Below are 5,981 nucleotides of genomic sequence, written 5' to 3' on the forward strand. Positions count from 1 at the left end.
TGTGGTATGCGGGCCTTCCTCTGTTGTGGCCTCTCCCGTTGCGGAGCACAGGCTCCGGACGCGCAGGCTCACCGGCCATGGCTCACGGGCCCAGCTGCTCCGCGGCATGTGGGATCCTCCCATACCGGGGCGCGAACCCCGTTCCCCTGCATCGGCAGGCGAACGCGCAACCACTGCGCCACCAGGGAAGCCCGCCTCTTGGAGTTTTAATCCCTTTTCTGTATCTTTTCTTCTCAGCATGTAAATATGTTCCAGGCTAGCTCTTGATCATGGTTTTAAAAAGAATCATTTAATCTCACCTCCTCTCAGTATTCTTCTGTTCTTAGCCAAGCTTCTTGAAGGAGTATTTTGTGGTAGGCAGAAATCTAAGGTGGCTCCCAAGATGCCCGACTCCTGGCGTACACACCCTGTATAATCATGAGGATTTGAGAATGTGATGGATCTCTTTCCCATGGTTAGGTCATCTTACATGGCACCATTGAATTTATGAATAGGAATTATCCAGGTGCACCCGACCTAATCACATGAGCCCTTAAAATCTGGGTCTCGACGCCAAAGAAGTCAGTGATTTGAAGCATGAGAAGGATATGATATACTATTGTTGGCTCGGGAATGGAAGGGACCACATGGCAAGGAATGTGGCAACCTCTAGGAGCTCAGAGTGGTCTCCAACCAATAGCCATCAAGGAAACAGGGACCTCAGTCCTGCAACCACAGGAACTGAATTTGGCCATCAATAGGAATAAGACTGAAAGTGACCTCCAGACGAGAACTGGAGCCTCCAGACAAGAACTCATCCTGGCCAACCTTGATTTTTTGCCCCAATGAACACGGAAGCTTCCTTTATATTGTAGAAGGTCTTGCTGTAGATGCCCAAAGAACCAGTCATTTAAAATTTTATGACACTTGGACTTTGGGATTAACATATACACACTACTATATATGTATAATAAATAACCAACAGGGACCTACTGTATAGCACAGGGAACTGTACTCAGTATTTTGTAATACCCTCTAAGGGAAAAGAATCTGAAAAAGAACATATACATACATAATATATATATATATATATATATATATATATATATATACACAAAACTAAATCACTTTGCTGTATACCTGAAACTAACACAACATTGTAAATCAACTATACTTTCAATTTTTAAAAATTAAATTAATTTTTAAAAATTTATGACATTTGAGTGAAGCAAATTCAACTCATTTTTATATGAATTTTCTTTCATTATATACATGTTGGGATTTATTTCTATCTTTGTACATTATTTTAACATATAAACATAAACACTTATATGCCTCCATATGGATCTGTCAATATACAGTCCCAACATTGAGCTTAGCACTGTTTGGACAGTGAGATCTTCCCTTAAAGGAGTTTACAGCCTAGTTGGAAAAAATAGCATATGTACCCAAATAACTTGTCGTGTGAGGAAAAAGTGATGGGTCACTAAAAGTGGAAATAAATTTCTATAATTTCAGAAATAAATTTAGATACATATATCAGAGAAAGGAGTCATTATTTCTTGCTGGAGGTTTGATCATCAAGGTGGTACATGATCCTTGGTCTGATGTGCAAATTGACCTAAGTAGCATTTTTCCATCACCTGAGTAGAAAGCCAGGATATTACTCACTCTTTCTAAAATTGTGGTTCCCTCACAGAGCACCCTGGATTCAGTTCAGTCCAAAAAAGACTTCTTTGGAAATGAGTTACTATTCTCAAAGGAATAAAACTCTGGGGTTTTAACCTTATTAAATTTCTTACAGTAACAAATCCTGGCAGAGTAAAAAGGGCTCATTGTTTCCTGGCGGCAGGATCCAGCCTCCTGGAGTGAGGGAACTTGGGTGGATGACTTCTCACAAAGGCACATCCCAGGCAGAACAAGTAGCTCACTCTTGGGGGTCAGTTGAGGAGTTTCACTGAGAAGACCGTTCTCCCCCAAATCTTTTACCAATCTCCCCCCAGGAAATATACTTCTGGATATTTCGCCCCCAATAGCTCCTCCTTGGGAGGGAAACAAAATATGCCATTATGACTTCACCTGTAGAGAATTTCATGGCTCATCAGCTGTCACTGGAGACCTCAGAGAACAGGGTCCTTAGGCAACAGGGCATAGAAGACAGAGTGAGTCATTTGGAGGAGAGAGGTGGGCTCAGGAAAAGGTCAGATCCCCAGGACATGGATGAATGCAGATTGTAGGAGAGAAGAAACTGGAGAGAAGAGGAGGATGCTGGATGCAGGAACCTTCAACAGGTGAGCAATAGAAGCTTAGAAAGGTATTGAACTTGCTCCAAGGTCACACACTTGACAGATTTGGGGAAGTGAGCTCAAATTAGGTCCTTTCTTTCTCTTGCTTCCCTCTGACTATATGAAGCCTATCAAAGCAATATTTTCTTCTGAGATTGTAAGCTTCTGAATCATGAGAAAGAATTGATTCTTACTCACCTTTCCCTGCCAGCCCGTGACATGTAGGAGGTGTTAATAGATGTTTGTGGTGCAGTATTTATTTTTTCTTAATCATGAACATTCTACTCCTGTTCATGCAGCTCTACAAAACCTGTCCTGCCTATGTTCATACATGCACACACACACACACACACACACACACACACACACACACACACACACACAGAGTCTCATGGATTCCAGAAGAAATGTTTGGCTTTTGATTCCTTATGCACAGAGAACCATCCCAATCTGACCCTTCTTTTAGTGACCTTTTCTGCCTTTTGGATTGCTGGTATAGACTAAATCCGCATGAAAGTAATAGAATTTGCAGCAGTGGCCCCATATTGACCTATGTACTAGAATATGCTGGGGCTCTAGCCTAGAGAATCATTTTTAATTGGTCTGGGATGGGGTTCAGATATCAAGAAACTTGAAGAGTTCCCCCTCCAGCTGATTTTAATGTACAGCCAGACTGAGAAACACTGATGTAAATTTTATTACTTTTCCACGGAGAAACGCACCGCCCCCCGCCCCCGACTAAAGAAAGAATCAAAGGGAAGGGGCCCAGGCAGCAGTATTTTTTAAGCTTCTCCCCCGTGATCACAATGTGTAGCCAGGGTTAAGAATCTCTGCATCAAAACAGTGGTTCTAGGCCAGTACACAGAGAGGAAACATGCAAGGAGATTTGTAAGACTAGCACGCTCAGCCTAAATCAGGTTCCTTGGTTTGCAAAGCTTCCACTTCTGTCACTGCTGGCGACGGAGGAGGGGATGAATGGGAGCAGACCGTGTGTGACTTGCTTGCTTGAACTCCTCACACGCCATTAAAGGTGGAGCACCCCATCACACGGAGTTGCTACTATTGCAGGCAAAGGAAAAAGCTCCCTAGAGAGGCTCTGAAAAGGAGACTGTGGAGTGTTGACAAGCTGACTTGGCAAAGAGAGTGTCCTAGACGGGCTTCTGTGCTTCCTGGTGGGTCTACGCTTAGTGCTGGTGTCTGGGAGTGACGTCATTGCCTTCAATGGAACCAAGTTTATATCTACACATAGTCGATCCTCCAGAAGTACTTGTTGAATTAATGAATCTAAAGAAAGTTCCCTGTGAGCCTGAATCTCTGCCTCTCGGGTGTTCATCTAGCAACAGGAGTCCTTATGGAATTTGTTCTGAAGAGTTTACCAGTAATAAGTCCAATCAACAGCTCCCGGCTGTGATGAATCTTGGTCCTGACATTGGACACTGCTGCTAGTGACAAAGTAAGAGAATGTCAGCTCTGAGTGTCAACTCTATCCTGTACCTGTCAACCCACTCACCTCACAAGTGGAGGAGAAAAGGATTAAGGTTGCAACATAACCTCCGCTGGGAAGAAGCATCACTGTTGCTTTTTGGTAGCCTGACCTTGCCCTGAGCTGGTTAATGAGAATTGCAATTTGTCTAATGAATAACCAGGTCCCATGTAATCTCGGCAAAATGTCAAAGGGAGTTTTGAGACTTTCTTAGCATCACTTTGGTGATTAAAGACTATTCTCTCTTTGGGTAACAACACATTTTATGAGGTTAGTTGCCTCGGACCTCAGGGCAATGTATTCCAACCCTTCACCTCCGCTCCCTAACATAATGTTGACTCCTTGGATAAAAATACAAGGAACTTCTGTTGAATGAGCTAACTGCTGGAAATATTAAGACTGCAGCTGAAAGAAATGAGGTGTGTACCACAGACCACGTAAAACAATGAAAGCAATTTAAAGGCAAAATGTACAGAGTAACTAGGAACAATTTTGCAATATCAAAAGCATATGGGGCTTCCCTGGTGGCGCAGTGGTTGGGGGTCCGCCTGCCGATGCAGGGGACGCGGGTTCGCGCCCCGGTCCGGGAGGATCCCACGTGCCGCGGAGCGGCTGGGCCCGTGAGCCGTGGCCGCTGAGCCTGCGCGTCCGGAGCCTGTGCTCCGCAACGGGAGAGGCCACAGCAGTGAGAGGCCCGCGTTCCAAAAAAAAAAAAAAAAAAAAGCATATCAGTGGCCTGCTGCTTTGGGTGATGCTCTGCAGACCTTGGTGTTCTCCCAGCCTGGTCTAGGAGACTCTCTGCATGAGACCTGGACAGCTAGCAACTTCCATCTTCAAAATCAGCCTTTTTGGAGCCCGAAGACCGCGGCCACTCTGACCGGTGCCGGTGTGGTCTGCGCTCGGGGTGAGCGTGGTCCGTGAGGCGTTTCTTCTTCTCGCCCCTGCGCCGCTGCAGCTCGGGCCTTGCCTGACGCAGCCCGACCATGGCTTCAGCTGTGGAGGAGCTACAGAAAGATCTAGAAGAGGTGAAGGTGCTGCTGGAAAAAGCCACTAGAAAAAGAGTACGTGATGCCCTGACAGCTGAAAAATCCAAGATTGAGACAGAAATCAAGAACAAGATGCAGCAGAAATCACAGAGGAAAGCAGAACTTCTGGAAAGTGAAAATCCTGCCGCTGTGGTTCCTCCTATTACGACAGACATACAGTGAAAATCAGCAATTATGCATGGGATCAGTCAGATAAGTTTGTGAAAATCTACATGACCTTAACTGGAGTTCATCAAGTCCCCGCTGAGAATGTGCAGGTGCATTTCACAGAGAGGTCATTTGATCTTTTGGTAAAGAATCTAAATGGGAAGAGTTACTCCATGATTGCGAACAATCTCTTGTAACCCATCTCTGTGGAAGGCAGTTCAAAAAAGATCAAGACAGATACAGTTCTTACCTTATGCAGGAAGAAAGCGGAAAACACACGTTGGGTCTACCTGACTCAGGTTGAAAAAGAGAAAGAAAAGCCCTCCTACGGCACTGAAACAGATCCTAGTGAGGGATTAATGAACGTTCTAAAGAAAATTTCTGAAGATGGAGGTGATGATATGAAGCAAACCATTAATAAAGCCTGGGTGGAATCAAGAGGGAAGCAAGCCAAAGGAGATACCGAATTCTGAGACTTTAAAGTCTTTTTGGGAACTGTGATGTGGAAATATTGACGTTTCCAATAAGGAAACGTGGGTGAGCTGCACACATAAATTTGACGTATAACTACTTACACGGTCTAAGTAAAGGCAATGAATTCTCCACTTCCTACTGGATGATTCATTTAAATAAAATATGCTTATTAAACACTCCCTCCAAAGATGGTTTCCTTAGTAGCTGGGTCATTTTATTCAAGAAAAGGGTAATGTTGTATTCTAGTGTGAAATGTGAAGAAGCAATGTAAAGAAGCCTAATGAAAATGCCACATTGTGTGTATTATTGTTCAGCTAAGAGGTAGAAACAAAAGTTATTGCTTGCCTTTCAGTTCCTGACATCAGCTCCCACCAAAGTAAGAATAAAAATAAAACGTGAATTTTTGCATAAAAAAAAAAAATCAGCCTTTCTGGCCAGCCCTAGAGGGTCAAGTCAGCCATTAGGAACCAGAACTTTCCAACGCGGTCCATTTCCTGCTGATTCAGAAGAGGGGCAAAAGCAAGGACAATTTGCAGTTGATTAAGCACCCTGTGATCTGTGTTTTTC

General features: G+C 44.0%; 1 pseudogene; it reads left to right on the forward strand.

The window, feature by feature from the left end:
- The first annotated feature begins 4,727 nt into the window (after positions 1-4,727).
- Positions 4,728-5,430, forward strand: LOC102987531 (calcyclin-binding protein-like; annotated as a pseudogene).
- Positions 5,431-5,981: the final 551 nt, after the last annotated feature.

The sequence above is a fragment of the Physeter macrocephalus genome, chromosome 8, assembly GCF_002837175.3.
Source record: "Physeter macrocephalus isolate SW-GA chromosome 8, ASM283717v5, whole genome shotgun sequence".
Lineage (NCBI taxonomy): Eukaryota > Metazoa > Chordata > Mammalia > Artiodactyla > Physeteridae > Physeter > Physeter macrocephalus.